The sequence below is a fragment of the Oryzias latipes genome, chromosome 15, assembly GCF_053564925.1.
Source record: "Oryzias latipes strain Hd-rR chromosome 15, Olatipes_Hd-rR_3.1".
Taxonomy (NCBI): Eukaryota; Metazoa; Chordata; class Actinopteri; order Beloniformes; family Adrianichthyidae; genus Oryzias; species Oryzias latipes.
The window spans coordinates 12,568,889-12,586,517 of record NC_136251.1 but is presented as its reverse complement, the minus strand read 5'-3'; the positions used below and the strand labels follow the sequence as shown (position 1 = coordinate 12,586,517).

The 17,629-nt window shown below is 43.2% G+C and overlaps 1 long non-coding RNA gene across 1 annotated transcript; it reads right to left on the bottom strand.

The window, feature by feature from the left end:
- Window positions 1-889: 889 nt before the first annotated feature.
- On the bottom strand, window positions 890-1,863 carry LOC144984118 (uncharacterized). Its single transcript, XR_013647782.1, has 3 exons — window positions 1,790-1,863; window positions 1,638-1,672; window positions 890-1,024 (listed from the first exon to the last, which is right to left on the bottom strand). It is a non-coding gene; the product is annotated as an uncharacterized LOC144984118 (long non-coding RNA).
- Between the last annotated feature and the right edge of the window lie 15,766 nt (window positions 1,864-17,629).

Sequence of the window (17,629 nt, the reverse complement as noted above, 5' to 3'; positions counted from 1 at the left end):
TGGACTGTAAAGATTGTTTCATCATTTTTTGCTGCCATTACACGCTGCGATCTACTTGGGGTTTTTTGCGTTGTGCTAAAATTAACTTACTGTATCTCAATCCAAATAATATTTACTAAGATTGATTTGATTATCGATTTATTTCATTTTGAAACAATATTTTAATGGTTAGTTTGATTCTGCTTCAGACAGATGGATCTGGTTGGATCGTAGGAAAAGAAATCAATTGATTCAATGATTAATCGATGCACCCCTAATACCATCTCTATCAACTGATATTTGGTTTTTTCATTATTGGACCACAGAGAGAATCTGTCCATATTTTTTTTTTTTGCATTATGATTCCTTATGAAGTATTTTGGTCCAAAGATCCTGTCTTATTTCCCATTACTTTTTTTAGAGTATTATTTGTGGTTTTAATGTTTGTTTTTCAACTAAAATCTTAATATTCTTTATTTGCTTTTCTCCACCGGTTGTATTTTTGTCCACTACATTTATAAAAATATCATTTGACGTTGCAGTAATTCTACTTGGTTTTGTGATTAATGGATACAGCCTTCTACTGAACACTGACATGCATCCAAAAAGTCTGAAGATTGTTCATTAGGACTTATTTTTGATAGATCCATACTAGAATCCCCACAGATAATTAGCGTTTTATTTTCATTTAATCCATTTAAAAGGTTTTCTAAACTGTCTGTGAAGGTTTCCACATTCAAACATGGTTTCAAAACATGAAGGAGCAACATGTCAGTCATTGCTATTGTTCTTTATTGTTTCTCCCCAGCATCACTTTAGCTTGTCTCTGGTGGTCCATTTAAGTTAGAAACACTTTTCTGTTTCGCTTGAATTTTGTTTTGCTTCTTCGGGATCCAGCTTTTCCGAGCACTTTCGGCTTTAGTCTTTGTTAGATCCTCGTTTTGGTCCAGTGCCTTTCAGTTTCTTGGCTTGATTCAGGATATCCACTTTGAGCTTCTTGTTGGTGTGACCGAATGCCCTCTTACTTTTGCACACCACATGGAGACTGGATTTGATAGTGGTTAAAAATATACAATTTATTAAAAACTTGACACAAGTTCCATTAAAAAGGTTAAAATAAACTCAGACAGTTGGACCACACTCTAACACTGCATGAGGGCAGCTGCCTCCAGGATTGCTTCAGCCCCACTGCACCTGTGGGTAGCCCCAAACACCACCAAGGGAGATCTGACCCAAACCCTCACCAGAAGTACCTGCTCAGGGCCCAAATGCACACAAAAACACACCACAACCCAAACAGTGATTAAAAAAAAATACAAAAAATAAGAAGTGCACCTGAGCAGGACACCACTAATTTATGGGCCGAACACAAGGGGGTCCCCCTTACACAACACCACGTATGGCACCCACCAGCTACCATAAGGATAAAAGGAGGAGGCAGCCACCTTCAGCCAGGTCCAGACACTAAGATACTAAAAATGAGCACAAAACAGTTTAAAAATGGATAAAAGCAAGGGTGTCAAGCTTGATTAAAAGAAAATTAAAAACAATGACTAAAAACACTACAAGCAAAACAGCAGTGGCAACTCTGCTGGAAAAAGAAAAATAAGTTAGTTCTCCCCTGGGACAAACGCATGTTTTACAAACCCTTATATTACCTCTCATGCCCCAGGGTCAGAACTCATGCCACCACCTGTTAATATAAATAGAATTTAAAATGTTGCAAACTCAAATGCTTAAAAACTTTAGTAAAAGGACTCAAATCATTAAAAGCTTTAGTAAAAAAGGTTCACATGTCAAGCTCACCCACCAAGGCCAAACCAGGAAACCAGCATCTAGATGGAACTCCCACTGCTGCTATTTATCAGCCTTGTGAGCCAATCACAGCTCAACAGACAGGTGCTGGCCATGAATGTTAAACTATGGAACACCATGAGGGACAAACCACCACCCACAGCCCTGTCTGTCACATTTTACCCCCCCCCTTTTTGTACCCGTGCCCCACAGATAAAAAAAAAACAAATCTACCTACTTAACACCATGGTCGAAAAACGGCAGTAATGCAACCCTCTAAGCCCAGCTACCTGGGAGTTCGTAGCCCCATCTGCCGGATTTAACACTGATGCTGGGAGATGATGCAGGTTTCTATGTCTTCCTGCTGTGGCGCGTGTAGACCTCCTCGGCCCTTCTGCGTCAGACCCAGTGGGTAACACCGGAGCTTGGAAAGGTTCTGTAGCAGGGACGCACTCTTCCTGAGATGTAACATTGTCCACAAGGTCACCTTGAAAGGGGGTTTGTGCATAGGATAGTTCAGGTTGGCCTCCTCTGGAGACGAGCATGACCCATGCACCCTGGTCGTCCTCCTCACCACTAGACTGCATTCTGGTTACCTGAGGCTCTTCCTGTATGTGAGGCAGCTCTGAGGCCCGATCCACATTGGCTGCCTTCATCATGGTTCGGTGCACCAGGAGAATCCTACCCAGATCTTGAATGGGTGCAACTGAGTACACAACTCCATCTGGTCCAGGGGCCTGTATTACCTTATGTAAAATAGGACTCCAGGCATCCTGAATCTTGGTGCGTCCGCGCATGGTGCAGTTTTTCAGGTACACTAGCTGCCCCTCTGCCAATGGATCACAGAGGGTTCGTCGGTCATGCCTGTCTTTGCGCTTTAGGGCAGCTGCCTCCAGACGTTCCCTAGCGCCATGGAAGGCCACTGCAAGGCGCCGCTGATGTACTCGCACCCAGTCAGTTACTTGGCCCAGTTCTGGCTCTTCTATCCTGCCCAGAAGGAAATCGACAGGCAGTTGAGGTTCTTGGCCAAACATCAAGTAGTACGGTGACTCACTTGTCGACTGATGAATAGTGGTGTTGTGACAGAACACCAATTGAGGCAGGTATTCTGGCCAGTGTCTTTTCCTCTCTGCTGGCAGTGAGCGCAACAGGTCATGCATTTTCCGATTGAACCCCTCACACTGCCCATTTCCCTGGGGGTGGTATGGTGTAGTCCGGGATTTCTGCACTCCGTACAGGTTACACAGCTGACCGCCAACAGCATTTTCAAAGCTGCGTCCTTGGTCGGAGTGGAGGCGAGCGGGAACACCAAAATGGAAGAACCACTCCCGAACAAGGGCGCTGGCCACCGTTGCGGCTTTCTGGTCTCTGGTAGGCACCGCCTGTGTGAATTTAGAAAACACATCCTTCATTATCAAGACATGCTCTCTCCTGTCTGGCTCCAGAAGGGAAAAGTCCACTGCTAATATTTGGTTTGGGCAGGAAGCCAACAAATGCCCCATGGGTGCACTGAGTTTGGGCTGAGAGGTCTTTGCCAGGATACATCGTGTACAGTCTTTGCACCATTGTTTAATGTCATCGCTCATTCCTGGCCAATGACATCTCTGCCTTACTAGCTCAGTGGTGCGTTCAATCCCCTGGTGGCCATGGTCATCATGCAGCTGCTGCAGGACTTCTTCTTTGAGGCACATAGGCAACAGCAGTTGTAGGATCTCCTCCCCTCCATCTGGCCGCTGTACCTTTCGAAAGATCAAACCATCCTTACTTGTGATCTTGTCCCACTGCCGTAACAGTACTCGAACCGGTCCTGACGGTTTGTCCCGAGCACTGGAACTTGGGGCTTTCTGTTTCTTCCAAAATTGAAGAAACGCACCAATAATTGGGTCTGCTTCCTGTAACAGTTTGAGATCATTTACAGTATATGAGGAAAAAGCAAAGACGGCAGACTGGGTAACCTGCGGCTCCTGTCGAACATCTTGATGTATAGCAACCGGGATGGCTACTCCTTCCAACATTGACCCAGTGCTCATCCTTGTCATTGCTGTGGGTGGCTGCCTGGACAATGCATCTGTATTTGTGTTAGCCCGCCCTGGTCGATATCTTATATCATAGCTGAATGCCGACAGCTCGGCCACCCAACGATGCTCAGTTGCCCCCAGCTTGGCTGTTTCCAAATGACTTAATGGATTGTTATCAGTACACACAGTGCAATGTTGGCCCCACAAATACTCCCGAAACTTTTCAGTCATAGCCCACTTATTCCAAGAAACTCCAGTTTCATGGAACTATAGTTTTTCTCTGCAGGGCTGAGGCTTCGACTGGCATAGGCGATGGGTCTAACCCTGCCATCCTGCTCTTGAGACAAAACTGCTCCAAGGCCTGCATGGCTTGCATCCACTTCAAAAATAAACGGGAGGTTTAAATTGGCAAATGCCAGAGTGGGTGAACTCACCAGTCTCCTCCTAAGCTCATTGAAAGCTGCCTCACATGCATTGCTCCAGTGGCTCTCCAGGGGTGGTTCTTTTCCTTTTCTGCCTGCCAATTCAGCAACCAGGCGATGTAATGGTGCAGCCAGCTTTGAAAACCCCTCCACGAACCTCCTGTAATAACTGGCAAATCCAAGGAAGGACCGAAGCTCGGAGACAGTTGTGGGGTGTGGCCAATTGGCCACAGCTGACACCTTGGATGGATCCGTAGATACCCCTTCACGGGACACCAGATGGTCAAGGTAATTGACTTCCTTCCTGAAAAAACGACACTTTTCCAGCTTAACTTTTAGTCCTTCTCTCTGCAGTCGACTCAGCACCCGATCCAGATGATTTAAGTGGTCCTCCACACTGGAAGAGAACACAATAATATCATCCAGATATAGTAGGAGGGATTGACAATGCTCTGCCCCAAACATCCTCTCCATCAACCGCTGAAAAGTAGCTGGTGCGTTGCACAAACCAAAGGGCATCCGGTTGAACTCAAATAGCCCAAATGGTGTGCAGAAAGCAGTCTTTGGGCGATCTCTCTCAGTCACCGACACTTGGTTATAGCCGCTAGCCAGGTCGAGCGTGGAAAACCATTTGGCCCCACAAAGGGCATCCAGAGACTCCTCAATGCGGGGAAGAGGGAAGGCATCTTTCCTAGTCTTGCGATTAAGCTGCCGGTAATCGATGCACAGTCGGAGGGAACCATCCTTCTTTCGCACCAGCACAATAGGAGAGGCATAGGGGCTACTACTTTCCCGGATAACCTGACTATCCAACAGCTGTCTCAAGTGGACCTTCACTGCCTCATAATCAGAGGGGGGCAACCGCCTATATCGCTGTCTGACAGGCTTGTCATCGAGCAAAGGGATGTCATGTGAAATCAGGTTAGTACAGCCAAGATCACTTTCAGACGCAGAGAAAACTGACTCATGCCTCGACAGATATGTCCTTACTTGTTCCTGTTCGGTCTCCGATAGCTCAGACAGATCAATGTTCTGTAACTGTTAACCAACACTACTAACATGACCCTCATGGACCTTGATGGAGGCTGTAACCCCAGACTCCTCTGGAATCTCACAAAATCCCTGAAGGGAGCCCTTGAACTGCGGCTTGGATTAGATTACCCACGATGCTGCGGGGGTACAGTTTTGTCTGCGTGAGCGCTACATTCACAACTGGAATAAAGACCGTGCCATTCTCTACACGGACCATACAAGGTGAAACCAAGAGGCCATCCGGTAACGGGTTACTAGCTGGCTCCAGCAGAACAGACGAGACATTGCCAAAGTGTGGTGCGCAAGTGGCTGCTACCAACTTAACTGTACCTCCCGGTATTAGAATAGGTCTGCGGCCTCTGACCTTGGCCAGGCCTGTTCTGACTGGATGACGGCAGGATTGATGACAATACTTTACCGCCTGTTGCCATGGAGGTGAAGCATGCACTAGGGGTGGAAGATCAAACAAAGAAGGCCCATGCTGACCAAATAGTACATTATAGCACTGATTGATTACATTCATCCCTAAAACACCAGGCACCGCATGACGAGGCTGGCCTGGGGGATCTTTGACCACTAGCCACCATCGCTGAGGAATTACTTTTCCCAGCACCTCAACCGTGAACTCTGCGTAGCCTGTGTAGGGAATGTCCAAACCATTGGCCACACGTAGGTGCAACCAATGACAGTGCTGAAGGTCATCCTTAAAATGCTCCAGGAAAAAGCTCTCCACCATGTGGACACCATTAAACCTGTGTCTAACAGACAATTCACAATTACCCCTCCCACTCTAACAGCTACCTTAGGGCACTGTGCAACAAGTGAGGTCAAGTTAGGGTCAACTGAATTCTCACTCTTAAGGCCCGTACACACCGGGACGAATTTCGCGCGCGATATTCTCCGACATTTAACGCCTCGTGACTAAACAAAGGGCACCAATGTGAGTGTTCACACCGACGCGAAAAAACGCCACGCGTCAAAGCGTCACTTTTTAAAAAACGCCCGGGGTTCGTTTTTTTGGTTTGACGCTCCGCGTCGAAAACTATACGACCAATGAGAACAGCGCTTTTGCACACGTGTATGGAGCTTCTGAAGTTACAGTAAAACACAACTTGGGGGCGCTCAAACACAAAACTGCCTTTCTGAGCACACATACCAGCGAAGAAGATAGACGCCAAGTAGCGTCTACACTGCCGCGAAGAAATAATGACGGACATTCTAAAATATCCCCGAACCAAGCACCAGTTGAAATATTCATGTTTTCTTTGTATGATTCTGACAAGCGTGTAAATACTTGCTCTCTTCTACTGAGTGAAAAGCCCCTTTAAGAAGCGTAAAGTTGTGCAGCGCCACCTTGTGTACAGGAGTATTTCTGTTTTACATTAAGCGCCATCTAATGTCAGGGAATGAAATTGCATGATCGCTTGGCTCATCGTCAGTGAAAATAGCCTGGGTGTAAACACAAAAAACGTGGCGAAAAAAGCTGGCGAATAACGCCTGGCGAATATTCGTCCCGGTGTGTACGGGCCTTTAGAGCCAGTAAGGTCCCCTTCCAACGTGTGGCTCAGCATGCTGGAGGGAACTAGTTTCCCACAACCTGGGAATTAAGACCACTATCCGCCTGTTGGGGCGATAGGGTAGAAGGGCTCAGAGTGCGAACGCGTTCATTATCACATTCTTTTGCATAATGACCCACTTGCTGGCATCGTCTACAAATGATGGCTGCACGGTTTGGACAAGTTTGCCACGGTGCCCTCTGTAATGTCGCCATAGCATCAGTCAGCTTATTAAGCTGCTCTTGTTGCTTTAAGATTAGAGCACGCAACTCCACCAGTTCAGGGCCAATGACACCAACTGAGGGAGGAGGGGCGCCAGGCTTCACATTTGAACCTTGCATAGCACAAATAGAAGGGACTGGATAAAGGCCACCACGACGATCCTCCCCTGGTCTACCTTCACGTTCCCACTGAATTGCTGTAGTCCGTGCCTCCCACATAGACATTTGCGGGGTTAAACGCACCAGCCTTTTTAACTCCCAAGAAGGTCTGAATCCAGGACATGTTCAATAAACTGGTCGCGTAAGAGTTTGTCTGATTGAGGCACAGACTCAGGGGAGGTCTGCTTAATCTTGTCCATGACTGAGAGGAGGGCATGAGAATACTCTTGGAGGGATTCACCCTCCTGTTTTGTTCTGGAGAAAAATCTCTCCTGCAAGGCTACATAAGAACTTGAACATCCATACAGCTCCTTCAGAATATTGATAATCTTTTCTGGGTCTTCCCTCTCACGTCTCGGCCTATATCGTACCTCCTCTTTAGCCTCACCATCTAAATGGTCAAAGATGAAATAAGCTTTATCAAGAGCACCTAGGCGTCTAGCACGAACACAAGCTTCAACTTCCTCCACCCAGTCATCAATACCCACCCCCACATGCCCCCGGAACACCGGACACTTTCGCTCCCTAGGGAGGTACATCAATCTGTCCAACAAAGCCGGGCATGGTGGGTCCACAAAGTCTCCGGGATTAGCCGGGCCGGCTGAAGCTTGCTGCTATAGCAGGCGATCATTGACCTCCTGAAGCTGGCGAACCTGGTCTCTTAACTGCTCCACTTCATCTACCATTGCTGTGATGGAGTCTCTCTGAAGTGCTGGGCTTGCAGTGTAGCACCCTCGTTATTCAAGTCCCACGGTGTGCCCACCGCTGTTTTGCTTTTAAAACAAACAAATTAAAAAAGACATTAAAAAAAAAAATCCAGATCCAAGTCTTAAATTCAGTAGAAGAACCCGATCCTGCCAACAACGCCACTTTGTATGGTGGCCCTGAAGTGCAAAGCATTCAACAAATCACTCGATACAAAAACATTTTTAAGATCACAACAATTAAAAAAAAAAAATTGTTAAAAAGCAGCATTACATTTTAGAAAACAAAACAAAATTTCAGAAACCAAAACTTAAAAACAAAAAAGGTTAAGGAATAAAGGTTCTTTATTCTGGTTACTGCAGACCACAACAAAAGCCATACAATTAATTCAGCAACTCCTGAATCTCTCCCGCCGAGACGAGAGCGTTTCTCCCAACTTTATGTTCCCCTGCTCCCGCGTCAGCCCTCCCATTTCCCTTATTCGGCCCATAGCTGAACCCCATTGGTCCAAACTACCTAACAACAGGCTGAGTGACAGAACTGAGAGCCAATCAGATCTCTGCATGATGCGTTTAGTGAACTCCAGAACTTTTAACGCGGCCCAACAGCCACCCAGTTAAACTTTGTCCGCGACAATTTGTTTAAAACTAAATATACAAATAAATGTGTGCATTTGATGTAATTTCAACAGTTTTAAAGTACAATAAACATGTGGATTCTATTTAATAACATTGTTATGCTGTTGCTAATAAATGATGAGTATTTCTCGTGGTAGTTTTGCTGATGGTCTAGTCTGGTTTATATGTGGGGAGTTTCTGCTTCATGCAGGCGTTGAGACGTTAAACTTGATCGTAGGTCTGAATGTTCTGTAGATGTGAGACAGACTGCTCACATGCAGACATGGAGCCAAACACACACTCAAGGCCCGTACACACCGGGACGAATATTTGCCAGGCGTTATTCGCCAGCGTTTTTCGCCACGTTTTTTGTGTTCACACCCAGGCGATTTTCGCTGACGGTGAGCCGAGCGAACATGCAATTTCATTCCCTGACATTAGATGGCGCTTAATGTAAACAGAAATACTCCTGTACACAAGGTGGCGCTGCGCAACTTTACGCTTCTTAAAGTCGCTTTTCACTCAGAAGAAGAGAGCAAGTATTTACGCGCTTGTCAGAATCAAACAAAGAAAACATGAATATTTCAAGCATCAGTAGCTCCAACTGGTGCTTGGTAAGGGGATATTTTAGAATGTCCGTCATTATTTCTTTGCGGCAGTGTTGACGCTACTCGGCGTCTATCTTCTTCGCTGGTATGTGTGCTCAGCAAGGCAGTTTTGTGTTTGATCGCCCCCAAGTTGTGTTTTACTGTTACTTCAGAAGCTCCAGACACGTGTGCAAAAGCGCCATTCTCATTGGTCGAATAGATTTCGACGCGACGCGTCGAAAAAAAAAAACGAACCCGAGGCGTTTTTTTTTTTTTTGACGCTTTGGCGCGTGGCGTTTTTTCGCGTCGGTGTGCACACTCTCATTGGTGCCCTTTGTTTAGTCACGAGGCGTTAAACGTCGGCGAAAATCGTGAGTGACGGGCAGCGGGTTTTACGTTTTTACAATCCCTGCGCGATTCACTTGCTGGCCGTGCCCACTGTCAGGGTTCTGACTTTTTCCTTAATAAAGAGAAGAACCACACAGGAGATGAGAACTTTTGCTAGACTTCTGCAGAAGGAGAATCGGTCTGTGACAGCGCGAACTGTCACAGAGGAGTTCCGCCATCCTAGTGCATGGAGCCTTCTTTTATTGAAAACTGAAGGTTGCAGACATGAATGTGGGTCATTTAATCAGAAACAACAGGAACATCATATTCTCGTATAATCAGAGCTTTTCAAGTCATTGTTTTCTTACTGAAAGATAGAAATGAGACTAACATTTTATAGAGATTATAGTGTGCAAGCAAATGATAATTATTTAACTCTAACATCCCTCCCTTTTTATCATTTCAAACACGTCATGAACACTATAAGGGGAAGGTACAAACCTGAAGAAATGAGCATATCAGAGGTGGTAGGTGATACATGAGTGTTGATGCGAAAACCTCCAGGGCTAAACTTATACCGTCTGTGTGAAACATTCATTGAGCTGTCAGGGAGGGCAAAACTCATCAACGGCTCTGTGCCCCTCAGCAGCCACCACTAAGGATACGCATGCATCACCAGTCCAGACCTCGGCACAATTTCATTAATTAAAGTTACATAGAACAAGAAACAAATTAAGAAATAAAGAAAAATAAAAAAATCAAATCAAACAAAAGAAAAACAATAAAATAAATCTGTAAAGACCAGTTTCAACCACGAGCGGATGCGAATTAGGTTAATTGTGGGCATGGTGCTGATAGAGTCGGCCTGACAGCGATCATTCATTTGACACATGGAATCAAACAGGTGACGAAAAGAAAAAAAAGAAAAACAACACACAGAGGACCGGAGTGACTAGTTTTATCAGTACACTCCACCAGAAGTAAGCCAATAAAGTGGGGACCCAGACCAGTAGGCGTTAGTCATCTGAGAAGAAATGTGTGATTTAAGGGCCTTGACCTCACTGATGATGTGAATGATATCTCCAGAGGAAGAGGGAATAAAAGTAAAAGACGAAACCACGAGCAACAGCTGGACCCATGTTAGCTGGTTCGAAGCTCACTGTAGCTGGAAGAGAGGAGGGCTAGAGGAAACACACCAGGGAGCGCCCTTCGCCAGGAGTAGTGTCACACTTCGTAGTTGGACTTCAACCAGGGATGCGTCTCAAACTGTCAGTCTGGTAGGCTCTCAGCAATTTACAGTGGCTTACGTGAATCCAGGAGGGTCGTACAGCAATTCGTACTGCAGTTAGCATAGCGAGGAGAACCTTGAAGGGTCCCGTCCACCTCGGGTGTGACCAATCAGTCCGTTGAATGGCCTTCGAGTAAAGCAGGTCACCGACAGAGGTCTTCTGGTCGGGATGCAGAGTCTGTGGGGAGGAGAGAACTGGAGGCAGACTTAATGCGTTCCTTTGTTCTCACAGCTTTCTCCAAACAATCATGTAAATCATCAATGGTTTCAGTAGAGCCAGGCATGAGAGTAGGAAAAAATCAGAAAAAAAAATAAAATAAATAAAAATTAAAAAATAAAAATTGTGAAAAAAAAAACACATTGAAAGTCAAACAGACAAGAACTGCGTCTCATTTTAACAGCAGCATGAACAGGCTGATAACGGTTTGACAAATGGTAATGCTTGGACGGAAGGGAGTGGAGTGTCAGGGTTGTCCGTGATTCGGACCTTGTTTGTTGTTTGGGCATTCTGCTGACCAGTGGCCGTGGCCACCACAGCACCAACAGTCTTCTGAGCGATTAGGGCCTTTTCTTCCCCTGGGATTACCACGTCCTCTGCCTCGCCCACGCCCACGCCCTCGCCCGCGAGGTGTGGGTCCGTGGAAAAACACTGCAGAGTGTGGAAGAGCATCTGAGGTGAAAAACACATCAGGGTTTTTCTTTTCTTTTGTAATTCTTTCAGCGTGACGGGCCCATGTCATGGTTTGTGGTACTGAGCTGTCATCAGATTCAACGTGATGGGTACGAACCCATTCACTAATTTCTGGTCGCAATGCTTTCAGGAGACCATTTTTTAACTGTTGTTGGTAAGCTGAGGCCGGGTCCTCACTGTGTGTAATGCCACTGTGGATCTTAAATTCTTTTTCAAAGCGGAGAGCAAAATCGTCTACCAGCTCCCCTGTTTTTTGGTTTATCCCTGCAAGGTGGGAGTAGTTTGCTTTCTTCCTGAATATTGTTCTAATCCTGCCCTCCAAAACTGTCCAGGCTCTGTCATAGCTGCTAGACAGTGCATCGACAGGGGCAGGAAAAACTTCATTTTGACCATCTCTGCCTGTATAATCCCCTCTTACTCTAGCCCAATTTTTTCCCACTGATGTTTGGGCTGCTTGGCCAGCCTCATACCCATTTAGTCTGTACGAAAGTATAAGATCTCTCATATCTTCTATCCACTTCTCTACATCTTCATCAATGGGAGTCAGCCCTTCAACAGCCCTTCGAGCTTCTTCTAGGGTCCAGGGTCGGAACACATAAAGGTGTTCGGGCCCTCTATTGCCTGGATTTGGGTTAGCCACCTGAATCATTGGATATGTTTCTGTTCTCTCAGCCCGATATCTTAGCGGAGGCTTTAGCTCAGATCTGTCTCTAAAGTCGTAAGTAGGGGGCTCAGGTGGGGGTGGAGGTGGGGGCAGAGAGGTAAGGTCTGGGTATAATGAAAGGGAGACACGGGGACTGGTTAGGGACAAGCGTTTTACTGCGGGTGTTTCCTCAGTTTTTGACTGTAGCATGTCGGCTACTCCCGCAGCCTGATGGCGTCTGCCGCAGAGCTGGGTTTCGTTATCTTCTGGACGTACAAACATGGTGATAGGAGTCCCTGCTTCTTTTGACTTGCTTGCTTTTTTGTTTTTAGCAGCCTGGATATCTTTTTTACGTTTATCTGCTTCCTAAGCCAGTGTCTTGCACAGTCTAATTCTTTTTGTTTTTCATTTATTTCTGCTCCTTTTGATAACCACAATTTCTTTTCCTGCAGTGGAGCTGCTTTGCATGTCATGCAAGATGCTAGTGTCTATGAGTTGTGTGTTTTCTGTTTCTGCAGAGTATGTTCCTGTGTTGTGGTGTCCTCCTGCAGCTTGTTTTGCAATTTTATCAGCAAGCCTGTTCCCTATTGAGATTGTGTCTGTGTTTGCAGTGTGTGCAGCACATTTACAAACTGCTAACCTTGATGGGGCCTTTATGGCTTGTAAAAGGTTAAGTAAAAGTTGTGCGTGGGTAATGGGTTTGCCTGTGGAAGTTTTCATTCCTCTACGTTACCATTGTTTGGCAAAAAAAAAAAAACACACACACATGGTGGTAGACAGGATCAAGCTTTTTGGAGTAAAATGTAAGGGGCTGTCATATGGCTCTGTGTTTTTGCATTAAAATTTAAATTAATTTTATTTCTATAGAACCTAATTACATACACAAAAACAAACAAAAATAAAAGAGAAATTAATATAAAAAGCTTAAAGAAGAGAAGTAATAAGTAAAAGAGCTAAAATATAAAAAACAGCTAATATATGAAAATATGAATTAAAATAAATTAATGCTAAAAAGTGCATTAACATGTCTAAAACACCTAAAGTATAAATTGGAACAAGGTAAGACATAAAAAGTACAACATTAGCATTAAACAAATACTGTAAATATGTAATAAATTTTAATATAACATTTAATTAGGCCTATTCGTGGATTTTAGTTCTGACCTTCAGCAGGCCCGCGCCTGAGGACCTACGGGCTATGGGGGGTTCAAAAGCTAAAAGCAAGTCTGAAATAAAAAGGACCAAAAACATGAAAACTCTTATAAACTATCTAAAAATCTTAAAATTGATCCTAAAGCTGAGGGTGAGCCAGTGTAGTTATTCTAAGATTGGTGGAATGTGCTCCCTCTCGTCCTGGTTCTGGTTATAAGGCGTGCAGCAGAGTTCTGGACTAGCTGCATGTGATAAGAAGGGTTTTCTTTACACCAGAAAGGAGGGCATTACAGTATTCTGTTTTTGATGTGATAAAAGCATGAATTAAGATTTCAGCACTGGTCAAAGCTAAGGTCAGCATCTAACATCAAACCAAGGTTTCTTACTCTCACATACAGTTGGTTGACAGATAATAAAAACCTTATCTCTTTCTCTGCTTCAGAACCGATAACCAAGATTTCTTTTTTTTTTGTCTTCTGTTTTGTTTCTGAGCTACAAAAGTTCTCTCCAATTCACATTTTAATGTCTGAATTACAGTTTAAAAGCCTGTCCAACAAAAACACCATTCACACACCAAACCACAACTAGTTTGTTAACACACAGACAAAGCACAGGCTAACACATAAAATTACTTTTAACCAGTTCTCTCCTAAATAAAATAAAAGCAAAAAATGCACAACAACTAATGGTCAATTAACACTTAGCAAAATAAACCATTTCACTGAAATGAATCTTTTAATGTAAGACTAGTCATGTTTTCCTTATTTTATTTGAATTCCTCTTTTCTCTCTCTCTCATGGTCACACGCACACACACACACACACACACACCAACACACACACACACACACACATGCACGCCTACTGCGACAACAGAATTTCACTCAGGCACACGCAGCTGCATTATCTCACTCATACTGTCTCTAGTTTAACAACTACTTTTTTCTATTCTTTGTTTTTTAGTTGTCCTTTCACACCATACTTTATCTTTTATTTTAACATATATTGTAGGCTGTTTTGGGTCTTTTTGCACCATATATATTTTTCGTCCCCCTGTAAAGGAGCCCCGTCAGGGGATTTACTCAAGTTAATACCCATAGTCACAACTGTAGGCCGTTGAATTTAAACACAAATCAATTTTAACCGTCTGCAGTCCACACTTTTGAGGTTGTCGAAAAGATGCAAAAACTCTGAGATTACTTTGGTGACCTTGGCCAACCAGGAGGTATGGCACGCTATGTCCCGAGTTCCTGGTCCAGGGAGATCGAACTAGCTCAAAACTCCGACACCAAGGTCACTTGGATATTTATGCGAAAATATATAAATTTATTATACAATGACAGGAAAAAGATGCAAACAATCCGAGATTACTTTGGTGACCTTGGCCAACCAGGAGGTATGGCACGCTATGTCCCGAGTTCCTGGTCCAGGGAGATCGAACTAGCTTGAATCTCCGACACCAAGGTCACTTTGATATTTATGCGGTAAGGAAGGAAAAAAAAAAAATGGAAATAAAATGCATCTATAAATATGAGTGTGTATATAGTAATACAATTTTATATATTTTTCACTTTTAAAATTTTTATTTTTTAATGTTCCCTGCCACCTGTACTGCCTTTTTACAGGAGTACTCCAGAGAGGGTCTCTAAAATACCTCTCCTTCTTTTTAGTGCTTTTTTTTTTTTTTTTTTTTTTTTTTTTTTTTACTTTTGCATGCTGGGACTGGTTACCCGTAGCCAGAAACCTTTTCTGCTATTTTTACTTTTTGCGCTGGGACTGGTTACCCTTTTTAGCCAGAAACCTTTTCTGCTATTTTTACTTTTTGCGCTGGGACTGGTTACCCTTTTTAGCCAGAAACCTTGTCTGCTATTTTATTCTTTGCGCTTGGGACTGGTTACCCGTTTTAGCCAGAAACCTTTTTCTGCTATTTTATTTTTCAACACTGTGATCGTATGCAAAACTCACTCAGTCCTGTGGTTCATCACTTCCGGTCGGATCTCGTCAAGCCACCGCTGGCAGATGAGGGTTAGACCTATGACGCTGGCCCGGCGAAGAATTCACCTCCCGGGACTTTCTTCCGGACAGCCTATATTGTCCGGGCGTGATCACGGCTTCAGCGCGTCATCCTCAGTCCACCACCGGTGGGTATGTTGAGATCCGGGTCACGGCACCAAGATGTCAGGGTTCTGACTTTTTCCTTAATAAAGAGAAGAACCACACAGGAGATGAGAACTTTTGCTAGACTTCTGCAGAAGGAGAATCGGTCTGTGACAGCGCGAACTGTCACAGAGGAGTTCCGCCATCCTAGTGCATGGAGCCTTCTTTTATTGAAAACTGAAGGTTGCAGACATGAATGTGGGTCATTTAATCAGAAACAACAGGAACATCATATTCTCGTATAATCAGAGCTTTTCAAGTCATTGTTTTCTTACTGAAAGATAGAAATGAGACTAACATTTTATAGAGATTATAGTGTGCAAGCAAATGATAATTATTTAACTCTAACACCCACAACCCCCCACCCCCACCCCACTCTCTGCTTTCTTCCTCTAAATCCTGTCCCCGCAACTGCGCGCTCGTTCTCAGAGACGGGAATGCGCAGTTTTAGGCACGGCAATTCACAGGTTTCCAGTTGGTACAAACTCTGTGAAATAATAGATAATAGTAAATATTCAAAGATTAACGTTTAAGTTAACGTTTTATCATCCTTCCCTTTCATTGTTTACCTGCAGAACGGACGTCATCCACACAAACTACTTCCGGGTGAAAAGTTCTGCTTCAGACGAAATATTCAAAAAATAATTTAAACCTTCATTATCCGTTTGCTACATTTTTGATTTAATATGTAAATGGGAAATATGTGGATTATTATGGTACATTGTTGTTTGGACGATAAAATCCGGCATCGCTTCATTTAAAATACTTTTCAGTTCAAATGATTGACAAACATCATCATCCAATCAGCGTTCTCCCATAGTACCTGCCTCTTCCGGTTTGGAAATGTTTTTCATTTTTGAAGATTTCGTTTTGTTTTCTGGAAATTAATTTTGTGTTCTGAAATGTTTTTCATTTTTTAATATTTCATTTTTTCCTGAAATGTTTTCATTTTTTTGTATTTCATTTTGTTTTCTGGAAATTAATTTTGTTTTCTGAAATGTTTTCATTTTTTAATTTCTTTTCTTTTCTGGAAATGAATTTTGTTTTCTGAAATGTTTTTTTCTTTTTTAAGCTTTGGTTCCTGAAATTTTGTTTTGTTTTCTAAAATGTAATACTGCTTTTTAAATTGTTGCTGTGATCTTAAAAATGTTTTTGTATCGAGTGATTTGTTGAATGGTTTGCACTTCAGGGGCACAGTAACTTTGTGACCAAATGCCCTCTTACATTTGCACACCAAATGGAGACTGGATTTGATAGTGGTTAAAAATATACAATTTATTGAAAACTTGACACAAGTTCCATTAAAAAGGTTAAAATAAACTCAGACAGTTGGACCGCACTCTAACACTGCATGAGGGCGGCTGCCTCCAGGATCGCCTCAGCCCCACTGCATTGGTAAATTTGATCAATTCAAATTCAATTGCTAAATAATAATGTATGTACAAATAGAGCAGCTCTAAAAGTAAAGTCAATTGTGAACTACGCCATTACTTTTTTTATTTTTTTTATTTTTTTTATTGAGCAACAGGAGTACAGAACATGTACAAAAACAAGGTCACATGTCAGGCACTATACAAACAATGCTCTTTTTTTTTTTTTGTAAACAAGACAAACACATAGCTGAACCCCACTCCCACCCCATCCCACAGAACATGAGAGACGTCAGAAAAATAAATATAATAATTTTAAAAAATCTATATATATACATAAATATGAAAAATATGATAATAGAAAATCAAAAAATATTTGTAAAGTGCAATTACGCCATTGCTTATAGTCAGAAGAACCAAACTCGATTGACTGTTAAAGCTCATCATAGTACCCTGCCCCTTCATGCAGTAGAAAACTGAAGCTGAAAGCTTATTTTAGACGTACAGCAGACTAACTTCCTCTGACCAGACTATTAACACGCCTTTGTAGTGTCAAGTCTAATCAAGAAACTTGAGGTTTTTACTGCGGTTAACCAACTAAACACCTGGAAATCCCCAGGTCCTGGACAGTCTAGCTGCAGAGTATGTCTGTTGTGTTTTGATGATGTCTCTGATTGCCGTGTTTTTGTAATCTCTTCTTTTAAGCACCTTTTTTTTAATTCTCTCTATTTGTCTTTATTGCACAACATATTTTAAGAATAATTTTGTTTTGAGTCGGTCTGTTTTGTTTTTTCTGCATATTTCTAAACCTTTGAAAAAGAATTTAGAGGAACAAGAAGGTTTGGTTTGTACATGAAAACCGCAAAAAGAAAAAAAAGAAAGAGGAAGAAGCTGAAGCGGAAATTGTATACA